Source organism: Anomaloglossus baeobatrachus, unplaced genomic scaffold (assembly GCF_048569485.1).
Source record: "Anomaloglossus baeobatrachus isolate aAnoBae1 unplaced genomic scaffold, aAnoBae1.hap1 Scaffold_201, whole genome shotgun sequence".
Classification (NCBI taxonomy): domain Eukaryota; kingdom Metazoa; phylum Chordata; class Amphibia; order Anura; family Aromobatidae; genus Anomaloglossus; species Anomaloglossus baeobatrachus.
Genome location: NW_027441971.1, coordinates 375467 through 387677, shown reverse-complemented (window position 1 = coordinate 387677; position 12211 = coordinate 375467). Strand labels below are relative to the sequence as shown.

Sequence of the window (12211 nt, the reverse complement as noted above, 5' to 3'; positions counted from 1 at the left end):
TCCACTAGCCCACCCTCCCACCCAAAGAACAACTTCTTCTGCGCAGCTTGTTTTCTAGGCAGCAGCGCTATTGTGATGTCATCGGGGGGCATTGTGACAAGCCGCCAGTGTTCCGTCTCTTCATGTTGTGCACAGTTCAAACGGAAAATACATCAACAGGCAGACTACAGAAAAGCTTACTATCAAAGGTTAGAGGGGGGCTTTCTCAGAGGGCTTTTTACAGTTTTTCTATTCCCAATTAGCCGTTTAAGTGTACTTATTGAAAGTAGTAATTCTTTCATAGGCCGCCCTTTCTTAGTATTTGACGTTCCTTATATTGCGGTATGAGGCTTCGCAGTAGGTTGCAAACATTCATCACCCATGACTGTCCCCAATTGAGCTCAGAAGCTCAATGTCTATCATGACCTCTCTTTTAGAATGTCCAAGAGCAAGCAAACTATTCCTCCAGGAGAGGGCGCCAACAGACTACTAAAGAGATCATCATTACTCAAAGAAAACCCCAAAAACCAATGCATGATAGGAATAAACAGGTAACTTTCTTTGGAGTGGAAGCGGAGAGATCGCACCAGATGCCAATTCTAGATGTTATCACACCTGTGGTCACTGCAGCAGCAGGTGAATCCACTTTGTCCAAAAGGGATCTATTCCATTCAATTGCAAATGATCTAGATAAGACAGAGAACTGCAGCACGGGGACATAGCCGAGTTGGTCAGGTTGAGTGGTGATGAGTTTGCTATTTGGATGAATAAAGAAAGTCAAAAGTGTGAAAGATAAAAAACAAAAGGAGGAAGTGTGAAAAGTGAATGGGCCAAATTGAGGTGCATATGAAGACGTATGCTTTCTTCCAATTCATTAAATCGGGCTAATATGAATCAGGTGAATTGAGTTCTGCTTTTGGAAACTGGGTTAAGAAGGGGTGCACCGTTCCTGGAGGTACTGCAATACCAGGTCAATGCGTGGAGTGGACAGAGCAAGCTCTTTTTCCATCTCCCTGTTCTAAAAATCCATTTAATATATGGTCCCCAGATAGGGGACGTATCAGATATTAAACTGATAAGAACAGATACTACACTTGATCTTAGCCAAAAGGCCGAGAAGCGATAACCAGAATTGGTTTGGGCCTCGAGTGGCACCCTGGCCTATGCCGGACACATCTTAGGGAGAGAGAGCGAGAGGGAGACAAACCCACGCCTACACAAGACATTTTGTCACCCAAGCCAACCCTTGAAAAGGCTGCTTTGCAGAGCCAAAACAAGAAGAATGGTGCGTTTTGCAGCCGCCGCCCACTGCAATGAATCTGAATAACTCCTCCTTTAGGGCGCAAGCAACTCCCCTCCCCCTTGCAGTCTTTCCAATTCACGATACAAAAAGACGGACAGGACAGGTTGCCTGACTTTCCGTCACTGCCACCCTTTGCCATCCTTACCCGTAGAAAGCCCTTTCATCATCCCCAAACCCTAATCTTTTCCCTTTCCTTCCCAGCCCCCAAACCCTGCCCTCTGTACCTTTCTCACCACCCGCTTCCCTTCTCCTGTCATCCCCCTACCACCCGGGAAAAAAAGAGATTGCCCCCTCCTTCCACTAGCCCACCCTCCCACCCAAAGAACAACTTCTTCTGCGCAGCTTGTTTTCTAGGCAGCAGCGCTATTGTGATGTCATCGGGGGGCATTGTGACAAGCCGCCAGTGTTCCGTCTCTTCATGTTGTGCACAGTTCAAACGGAAAATACATCAACAGGCAGACTACAGAAAAGCTTACTATCAAAGGTTAGAGGGGGGCTTTCTCAGAGGGCTTTTTACAGTTTTTCTATTCCCAATTAGCCGTTAAGTGTACTTATTGAAAGTAGTAATTCTTTCATAGGCCGCCCTTTCTTAGTATTTGACGTTCCTTATATTGCGGTATGAGGCTTCGCAGTAGGTTGCAAACATTCATCACCCATGACTGTCCCCAATTGAGCTCAGAAGCTCAATGTCTATCATGACCTCTCTTTTAGAATGTCCAAGAGCAAGCAAACTATTCCTCCAGGAGAGGGCGCCAACAGACTACTAAAGAGATCATCATTACTCAAAGAAAACCCCAAAAACCAATGCATGATAGGAATAAACAGGTAACTTTCTTTGGAGTGGAAGCGGAGAGATCGCACCAGATGCCAATTCTAGATGTTATCACACCTGTGGTCACTGCAGCAGCAGGTGAATCCACTTTGTCCAAAAGGGATCTATTCCATTCAATTGCAAATGATCTAGATAAGACAGAGAACTGCAGCACGGGGACATAGCCGAGTTGGTCAGGTTGAGTGGTGATGAGTTTGCTATTTGGATGAATAAAGAAAGTCAAAAGTGTGAAAGATAAAAAACAAAAGGAGGAAGTGTGAAAAGTGAATGGGCCAAATTGAGGTGCATATGAAGACGTATGCTTTCTTCCAATTCATTAAATCGGGCTAATATGAATCAGGTGAATTGAGTTCTGCTTTTGGAAACTGGGTTAAGAAGGGGTGCACCGTTCCTGGAGGTACTGCAATACCAGGTCAATGCGTGGAGTGGACAGAGCAAGCTCTTTTTCCATCTCCCTGTTCTAAAAATCCATTTAATATATGGTCCCCAGATAGGGGACGTATCAGATATTAAACTGATAAGAACAGATACTACACTTGATCTTAGCCAAAAGGCCGAGAAGCGATAACCAGAATTGGTTTGGGCCTCGAGTGGCACCCTGGCCTATGCCGGACACATCTTAGGGAGAGAGAGCGAGAGGGAGACAAACCCACGCCTACACAAGACATTTTGTCACCCAAGCCAACCCTTGAAAAGGCTGCTTTGCAGAGCCAAAACAAGAAGAATGGTGCGTTTTGCAGCCGCCGCCCACTGCAATGAATCTGAATAACTCCTCCTTTAGGGCGCAAGCAACTCCCCTCCCCCTTGCAGTCTTTCCAATTCACGATACAAAAAGACGGACAGGACAGGTTGCCTGACTTTCCGTCACTGCCACCCTTTGCCATCCTTACCCGTAGAAAGCCCTTTCATCATCCCCAAACCCTAATCTTTTCCCTTTCCTTCCCAGCCCCCAAACCCTGCCCTCTGTACCTTTCTCACCACCCGCTTCCCTTCTCCTGTCATCCCCCTACCACCCGGGAAAAAAAGAGATTGCCCCCTCCTTCCACTAGCCCACCCTCCCACCCAAAGAACAACTTCTTCTGCGCAGCTTGTTTTCTAGGCAGCAGCGCTATTGTGATGTCATCGGGGGGCATTGTGACAAGCCGCCAGTGTTCCGTCTCTTCATGTTGTGCACAGTTCAAACGGAAAATACATCAACAGGCAGACTACAGAAAAGCTTACTATCAAAGGTTAGAGGGGGGCTTTCTCAGAGGGCTTTTTACAGTTTTTCTATTCCCAATTAGCCGTTTAAGTGTACTTATTGAAAGTAGTAATTCTTTCATAGGCCGCCCTTTCTTAGTATTTGACGTTCCTTATATTGCGGTATGAGGCTTCGCAGTAGGTTGCAAACATTCATCACCCATGACTGTCCCCAATTGAGCTCAGAAGCTCAATGTCTATCATGACCTCTCTTTTAGAATGTCCAAGAGCAAGCAAACTATTCCTCCAGGAGAGGGCGCCAACAGACTACTAAAGAGATCATCATTACTCAAAGAAAACCCCAAAAACCAATGCATGATAGGAATAAACAGGTAACTTTCTTTGGAGTGGAAGCGGAGAGATCGCACCAGATGCCAATTCTAGATGTTATCACACCTGTGGTCACTGCAGCAGCAGGTGAATCCACTTTGTCCAAAAGGGATCTATTCCATTCAATTGCAAATGATCTAGATAAGACAGAGAACTGCAGCACGGGGACATAGCCGAGTTGGTCAGGTTGAGTGGTGATGAGTTTGCTATTTGGATGAATAAAGAAAGTCAAAAGTGTGAAAGATAAAAAACAAAAGGAGGAAGTGTGAAAAGTGAATGGGCCAAATTGAGGTGCATATGAAGACGTATGCTTTCTTCCAATTCATTAAATCGGGCTAATATGAATCAGGTGAATTGAGTTCTGCTTTTGGAAACTGGGTTAAGAAGGGGTGCACCGTTCCTGGAGGTACTGCAATACCAGGTCAATGCGTGGAGTGGACAGAGCAAGCTCTTTTTCCATCTCCCTGTTCTAAAAATCCATTTAATATATGGTCCCCAGATAGGGGACGTATCAGATATTAAACTGATAAGAACAGATACTACACTTGATCTTAGCCAAAAGGCCGAGAAGCGATAACCAGAATTGGTTTGGGCCTCGAGTGGCACCCTGGCCTATGCCGGACACATCTTAGGGAGAGAGAGCGAGAGGGAGACAAACCCACGCCTACACAAGACATTTTGTCACCCAAGCCAACCCTTGAAAAGGCTGCTTTGCAGAGCCAAAACAAGAAGAATGGTGCGTTTTGCAGCCGCCGCCCACTGCAATGAATCTGAATAACTCCTCCTTTAGGGCGCAAGCAACTCCCCTCCCCCTTGCAGTCTTTCCAATTCACGATACAAAAAGACGGACAGGACAGGTTGCCTGACTTTCCGTCACTGCCACCCTTTGCCATCCTTACCCGTAGAAAGCCCTTTCATCATCCCCAAACCCTAATCTTTTCCCTTTCCTTCCCAGCCCCCAAACCCTGCCCTCTGTACCTTTCTCACCACCCGCTTCCCTTCTCCTGTCATCCCCCTACCACCCGGGAAAAAAAGAGATTGCCCCCTCCTTCCACTAGCCCACCCTCCCACCCAAAGAACAACTTCTTCTGCGCAGCTTGTTTTCTAGGCAGCAGCGCTATTGTGATGTCATCGGGGGGCATTGTGACAAGCCGCCAGTGTTCCGTCTCTTCATGTTGTGCACAGTTCAAACGGAAAATACATCAACAGGCAGACTACAGAAAAGCTTACTATCAAAGGTTAGAGGGGGGCTTTCTCAGAGGGCTTTTTACAGTTTTTCTATTCCCAATTAGCCGTTTAAGTGTACTTATTGAAAGTAGTAATTCTTTCATAGGCCGCCCTTTCTTAGTATTTGACGTTCCTTATATTGCGGTATGAGGCTTCGCAGTAGGTTGCAAACATTCATCACCCATGACTGTCCCCAATTGAGCTCAGAAGCTCAATGTCTATCATGACCTCTCTTTTAGAATGTCCAAGAGCAAGCAAACTATTCCTCCAGGAGAGGGCGCCAACAACAGACTACTAAAGAGATCATCATTACTCAAAGAAAACCCCAAAAACCAATGCATGATAGGAATAAACAGGTAACTTTCTTTGGAGTGGAAGCGGAGAGATCGCACCAGATGCCAATTCTAGATGTTATCACACCTGTGGTCACTGCAGCAGCAGGTGAATCCACTTTGTCCAAAAGGGATCTATTCCATTCAATTGCAAATGATCTAGATAAGACAGAGAACTGCAGCACGGGGACATAGCCGAGTTGGTCAGGTTGAGTGGTGATGAGTTTGCTATTTGGATGAATAAAGAAAGTCAAAAGTGTGAAAGATAAAAAACAAAAGGAGGAAGTGTGAAAAGTGAATGGGCCAAATTGAGGTGCATATGAAGACGTATGCTTTCTTCCAATTCATTAAATCGGGCTAATATGAATCAGGTGAATTGAGTTCTGCTTTTGGAAACTGGGTTAAGAAGGGGTGCACCGTTCCTGGAGGTACTGCAATACCAGGTCAATGCGTGGAGTGGACAGAGCAAGCTCTTTTTCCATCTCCCTGTTCTAAAAATCCATTTAATATATGGTCCCCAGATAGGGGACGTATCAGATATTAAACTGATAAGAACAGATACTACACTTGATCTTAGCCAAAAGGCCGAGAAGCGATAACCAGAATTGGTTTGGGCCTCGAGTGGCACCCTGGCCTATGCCGGACACATCTTAGGGAGAGAGAGCGAGAGGGAGACAAACCCACGCCTACACAAGACATTTTGTCACCCAAGCCAACCCTTGAAAAGGCTGCTTTGCAGAGCCAAAACAAGAAGAATGGTGCGTTTTGCAGCCGCCGCCCACTGCAATGAATCTGAATAACTCCTCCTTTAGGGCGCAAGCAACTCCCCTCCCCCTTGCAGTCTTTCCAATTCACGATACAAAAAGACGGACAGGACAGGTTGCCTGACTTTCCGTCACTGCCACCCTTTGCCATCCTTACCCGTAGAAAGCCCTTTCATCATCCCCAAACCCTAATCTTTTCCCTTTCCTTCCCAGCCCCCAAACCCTGCCCTCTGTACCTTTCTCACCACCCGCTTCCCTTCTCCTGTCATCCCCCTACCACCCGGGAAAAAAAGAGATTGCCCCCTCCTTCCACTAGCCCACCCTCCCACCCAAAGAACAACTTCTTCTGCGCAGCTTGTTTTCTAGGCAGCAGCGCTATTGTGATGTCATCGGGGGGCATTGTGACAAGCCGCCAGTGTTCCGTCTCTTCATGTTGTGCACAGTTCAAACGGAAAATACATCAACAGGCAGACTACAGAAAAGCTTACTATCAAAGGTTAGAGGGGGGCTTTCTCAGAGGGCTTTTTACAGTTTTTCTATTCCCAATTAGCCGTTTAAGTGTACTTATTGAAAGTAGTAATTCTTTCATAGGCCGCCCTTTCTTAGTATTTGACGTTCCTTATATTGCGGTATGAGGCTTCGCAGTAGGTTGCAAACATTCATCACCCATGACTGTCCCCAATTGAGCTCAGAAGCTCAATGTCTATCATGACCTCTCTTTTAGAATGTCCAAGAGCAAGCAAACTATTCCTCCAGGAGAGGGCGCCAACAGACTACTAAAGAGATCATCATTACTCAAAGAAAACCCCAAAAACCAATGCATGATAGGAATAAACAGGTAACTTTCTTTGGAGTGGAAGCGGAGAGATCGCACCAGATGCCAATTCTAGATGTTATCACACCTGTGGTCACTGCAGCAGCAGGTGAATCCACTTTGTCCAAAAGGGATCTATTCCATTCAATTGCAAATGATCTAGATAAGACAGAGAACTGCAGCACGGGGACATAGCCGAGTTGGTCAGGTTGAGTGGTGATGAGTTTGCTATTTGGATGAATAAAGAAAGTCAAAAGTGTGAAAGATAAAAAACAAAAGGAGGAAGTGTGAAAAGTGAATGGGCCAAATTGAGGTGCATATGAAGACGTATGCTTTCTTCCAATTCATTAAATCGGGCTAATATGAATCAGGTGAATTGAGTTCTGCTTTTGGAAACTGGGTTAAGAAGGGGTGCACCGTTCCTGGAGGTACTGCAATACCAGGTCAATGCGTGGAGTGGACAGAGCAAGCTCTTTTTCCATCTCCCTGTTCTAAAAATCCATTTAATATATGGTCCCCAGATAGGGGACGTATCAGATATTAAACTGATAAGAACAGATACTACACTTGATCTTAGCCAAAAGGCCGAGAAGCGATAACCAGAATTGGTTTGGGCCTCGAGTGGCACCCTGGCCTATGCCGGACACATCTTAGGGAGAGAGAGCGAGAGGGAGACAAACCCACGCCTACACAAGACATTTTGTCACCCAAGCCAACCCTTGAAAAGGCTGCTTTGCAGAGCCAAAACAAGAAGAATGGTGCGTTTTGCAGCCGCCGCCCACTGCAATGAATCTGAATAACTCCTCCTTTAGGGCGCAAGCAACTCCCCTCCCCCTTGCAGTCTTTCCAATTCACGATACAAAAAGACGGACAGGACAGGTTGCCTGACTTTCCGTCACTGCCACCCTTTGCCATCCTTACCCGTAGAAAGCCCTTTCATCATCCCCAAACCCTAATCTTTTCCCTTTCCTTCCCAGCCCCCAAACCCTGCCCTCTGTACCTTTCTCACCACCCGCTTCCCTTCTCCTGTCATCCCCCTACCACCCGGGAAAAAAAGAGATTGCCCCCTCCTTCCACTAGCCCACCCTCCCACCCAAAGAACAACTTCTTCTGCGCAGCTTGTTTTCTAGGCAGCAGCGCTATTGTGATGTCATCGGGGGGCATTGTGACAAGCCGCCAGTGTTCCGTCTCTTCATGTTGTGCACAGTTCAAACGGAAAATACATCAACAGGCAGACTACAGAAAAGCTTACTATCAAAGGTTAGAGGGGGGCTTTCTCAGAGGGCTTTTTACAGTTTTTCTATTCCCAATTAGCCGTTTAAGTGTACTTATTGAAAGTAGTAATTCTTTCATAGGCCGCCCTTTCTTAGTATTTGACGTTCCTTATATTGCGGTATGAGGCTTCGCAGTAGGTTGCAAACATTCATCACCCATGACTGTCCCCAATTGAGCTCAGAAGCTCAATGTCTATCATGACCTCTCTTTTAGAATGTCCAAGAGCAAGCAAACTATTCCTCCAGGAGAGGGCGCCAACAGACTACTAAAGAGATCATCATTACTCAAAGAAAACCCCAAAAACCAATGCATGATAGGAATAAACAGGTAACTTTCTTTGGAGTGGAAGCGGAGAGATCGCACCAGATGCCAATTCTAGATGTTATCACACCTGTGGTCACTGCAGCAGCAGGTGAATCCACTTTGTCCAAAAGGGATCTATTCCATTCAATTGCAAATGATCTAGATAAGACAGAGAACTGCAGCACGGGGACATAGCCGAGTTGGTCAGGTTGAGTGGTGATGAGTTTGCTATTTGGATGAATAAAGAAAGTCAAAAGTGTGAAAGATAAAAAACAAAAGGAGGAAGTGTGAAAAGTGAATGGGCCAAATTGAGGTGCATATGAAGACGTATGCTTTCTTCCAATTCATTAAATCGGGCTAATATGAATCAGGTGAATTGAGTTCTGCTTTTGGAAACTGGGTTAAGAAGGGGTGCACCGTTCCTGGAGGTACTGCAATACCAGGTCAATGCGTGGAGTGGACAGAGCAAGCTCTTTTTCCATCTCCCTGTTCTAAAAATCCATTTAATATATGGTCCCCAGATAGGGGACGTATCAGATATTAAACTGATAAGAACAGATACTACACTTGATCTTAGCCAAAAGGCCGAGAAGCGATAACCAGAATTGGTTTGGGCCTCGAGTGGCACCCTGGCCTATGCCGGACACATCTTAGGGAGAGAGAGCGAGAGGGAGACAAACCCACGCCTACACAAGACATTTTGTCACCCAAGCCAACCCTTGAAAAGGCTGCTTTGCAGAGCCAAAACAAGAAGAATGGTGCGTTTTGCAGCCGCCGCCCACTGCAATGAATCTGAATAACTCCTCCTTTAGGGCGCAAGCAACTCCCCTCCCCCTTGCAGTCTTTCCAATTCACGATACAAAAAGACGGACAGGACAGGTTGCCTGACTTTCCGTCACTGCCACCCTTTGCCATCCTTACCCGTAGAAAGCCCTTTCATCATCCCCAAACCCTAATCTTTTCCCTTTCCTTCCCAGCCCCCAAACCCTGCCCTCTGTACCTTTCTCACCACCCGCTTCCCTTCTCCTGTCATCCCCCTACCACCCGGGAAAAAAAGAGATTGCCCCCTCCTTCCACTAGCCCACCCTCCCACCCAAAGAACAACTTCTTCTGCGCAGCTTGTTTTCTAGGCAGCAGCGCTATTGTGATGTCATCGGGGGGCATTGTGACAAGCCGCCAGTGTTCCGTCTCTTCATGTTGTGCACAGTTCAAACGGAAAATACATCAACAGGCAGACTACAGAAAAGCTTACTATCAAAGGTTAGAGGGGGGCTTTCTCAGAGGGCTTTTTACAGTTTTTCTATTCCCAATTAGCCGTTTAAGTGTACTTATTGAAAGTAGTAATTCTTTCATAGGCCGCCCTTTCTTAGTATTTGACGTTCCTTATATTGCGGTATGAGGCTTCGCAGTAGGTTGCAAACATTCATCACCCATGACTGTCCCCAATTGAGCTCAGAAGCTCAATGTCTATCATGACCTCTCTTTTAGAATGTCCAAGAGCAAGCAAACTATTCCTCCAGGAGAGGGCGCCAACAGACTACTAAAGAGATCATCATTACTCAAAGAAAACCCCAAAAACCAATGCATGATAGGAATAAACAGGTAACTTTCTTTGGAGTGGAAGCGGAGAGATCGCACCAGATGCCAATTCTAGATGTTATCACACCTGTGGTCACTGCAGCAGCAGGTGAATCCACTTTGTCCAAAAGGGATCTATTCCATTCAATTGCAAATGATCTAGATAAGACAGAGAACTGCAGCACGGGGACATAGCCGAGTTGGTCAGGTTGAGTGGTGATGAGTTTGCTATTTGGATGAATAAAGAAAGTCAAAAGTGTGAAAGATAAAAAACAAAAGGAGGAAGTGTGAAAAGTGAATGGGCCAAATTGAGGTGCATATGAAGACGTATGCTTTCTTCCAATTCATTAAATCGGGCTAATATGAATCAGGTGAATTGAGTTCTGCTTTTGGAAACTGGGTTAAGAAGGGGTGCACCGTTCCTGGAGGTACTGCAATACCAGGTCAATGCGTGGAGTGGACAGAGCAAGCTCTTTTTCCATCTCCCTGTTCTAAAAATCCATTTAATATATGGTCCCCAGATAGGGGACGTATCAGATATTAAACTGATAAGAACAGATACTACACTTGATCTTAGCCAAAAGGCCGAGAAGCGATAACCAGAATTGGTTTGGGCCTCGAGTGGCACCCTGGCCTATGCCGGACACATCTTAGGGAGAGAGAGCGAGAGGGAGACAAACCCACGCCTACACAAGACATTTTGTCACCCAAGCCAACCCTTGAAAAGGCTGCTTTGCAGAGCCAAAACAAGAAGAATGGTGCGTTTTGCAGCCGCCGCCCACTGCAATGAATCTGAATAACTCCTCCTTTAGGGCGCAAGCAACTCCCCTCCCCCTTGCAGTCTTTCCAATTCACGATACAAAAAGACGGACAGGACAGGTTGCCTGACTTTCCGTCACTGCCACCCTTTGCCATCCTTACCCGTAGAAAGCCCTTTCATCATCCCCAAACCCTAATCTTTTCCCTTTCCTTCCCAGCCCCCAAACCCTGCCCTCTGTACCTTTCTCACCACCCGCTTCCCTTCTCCTGTCATCCCCCTACCACCCGGGAAAAAAAGAGATTGCCCCCTCCTTCCACTAGCCCACCCTCCCACCCAAAGAACAACTTCTTCTGCGCAGCTTGTTTTCTAGGCAGCAGCGCTATTGTGATGTCATCGGGGGGCATTGTGACAAGCCGCCAGTGTTCCGTCTCTTCATGTTGTGCACAGTTCAAACGGAAAATACATCAACAGGCAGACTACAGAAAAGCTTACTATCAAAGGTTAGAGGGGGGCTTTCTCAGAGGGCTTTTTACAGTTTTTCTATTCCCAATTAGCCGTTTAAGTGTACTTATTGAAAGTAGTAATTCTTTCATAGGCCGCCCTTTCTTAGTATTTGACGTTCCTTATATTGCGGTATGAGGCTTCGCAGTAGGTTGCAAACATTCATCACCCATGACTGTCCCCAATTGAGCTCAGAAGCTCAATGTCTATCATGACCTCTCTTTTAGAATGTCCAAGAGCAAGCAAACTATTCCTCCAGGAGAGGGCGCCAACAGACTACTAAAGAGATCATCATTACTCAAAGAAAACCCCAAAAACCAATGCATGATAGGAATAAACAGGTAACTTTCTTTGGAGTGGAAGCGGAGAGATCGCACCAGATGCCAATTCTAGATGTTATCACACCTGTGGTCACTGCAGCAGCAGGTGAATCCACTTTGTCCAAAAGGGATCTATTCCATTCAATTGCAAATGATCTAGATAAGACAGAGAACTGCAGCACGGGGACATAGCCGAGTTGGTCAGGTTGAGTGGTGATGAGTTTGCTATTTGGATGAATAAAGAAAGTCAAAAGTGTGAAAGATAAAAAACAAAAGGAGGAAGTGTGAAAAGTGAATGGGCCAAATTGAGGTGCATATGAAGACGTATGCTTTCTTCCAATTCATTAAATCGGGCTAATATGAATCAGGTGAATTGAGTTCTGCTTTTGGAAACTGGGTTAAGAAGGGGTGCACCGTTCCTGGAGGTACTGCAATACCAGGTCAATGCGTGGAGTGGACAGAGCAAGCTCTTTTTCCATCTCCCTGTTCTAAAAATCCATTTAATATATGGTCCCCAGATAGGGGACGTATCAGATATTAAACTGATAAGAACAGATACTACACTTGATCTTAGCCAAAAGGCCGAGAAGCGATAACCAGAATTGGTTTGGGATCGAGTGGCACCCTGGCCTATGCCGGACACATCTTAGGGAG

The 12211-nt window shown here is 46.1% G+C and overlaps 8 non-coding genes across 8 annotated transcripts; all 8 read right to left on the bottom strand.

Annotated features, from left to right (window-relative positions):
• Nucleotides 1–912: 912 nt before the first annotated feature.
• Nucleotides 913–1103, bottom strand: LOC142261003 (U2 spliceosomal RNA). The gene has a single exon (XR_012728807.1). It is a non-coding gene; the product is annotated as a U2 spliceosomal RNA (small nuclear RNA).
• Nucleotides 1104–2489: 1386 nt separating this feature from the next.
• Nucleotides 2490–2680, bottom strand: LOC142261002 (U2 spliceosomal RNA). Its single transcript, XR_012728806.1, has one exon. It is a non-coding gene; the product is annotated as a U2 spliceosomal RNA (small nuclear RNA).
• A 1387-nt stretch (nt 2681–4067) lies between these two features.
• LOC142260990 (U2 spliceosomal RNA) lies at nt 4068–4258 on the bottom strand. Its single transcript, XR_012728805.1, has one exon. It is a non-coding gene; the product is annotated as a U2 spliceosomal RNA (small nuclear RNA).
• A 1390-nt stretch (nt 4259–5648) lies between these two features.
• Nucleotides 5649–5839, bottom strand: LOC142260978 (U2 spliceosomal RNA). Its single transcript, XR_012728804.1, has one exon. It is a non-coding gene; the product is annotated as a U2 spliceosomal RNA (small nuclear RNA).
• Nucleotides 5840–7226: 1387 nt separating this feature from the next.
• On the bottom strand, nt 7227–7417 carry LOC142260966 (U2 spliceosomal RNA). The gene has a single exon (XR_012728800.1). It is a non-coding gene; the product is annotated as a U2 spliceosomal RNA (small nuclear RNA).
• Nucleotides 7418–8804: 1387 nt separating this feature from the next.
• On the bottom strand, nt 8805–8995 carry LOC142260954 (U2 spliceosomal RNA). The gene has a single exon (XR_012728790.1). It is a non-coding gene; the product is annotated as a U2 spliceosomal RNA (small nuclear RNA).
• Nucleotides 8996–10382: 1387 nt separating this feature from the next.
• Nucleotides 10383–10573, bottom strand: LOC142260940 (U2 spliceosomal RNA). The gene has a single exon (XR_012728782.1). It is a non-coding gene; the product is annotated as a U2 spliceosomal RNA (small nuclear RNA).
• Nucleotides 10574–11960: 1387 nt separating this feature from the next.
• Nucleotides 11961–12151, bottom strand: LOC142260927 (U2 spliceosomal RNA). Its single transcript, XR_012728773.1, has one exon. It is a non-coding gene; the product is annotated as a U2 spliceosomal RNA (small nuclear RNA).
• Nucleotides 12152–12211: the final 60 nt, after the last annotated feature.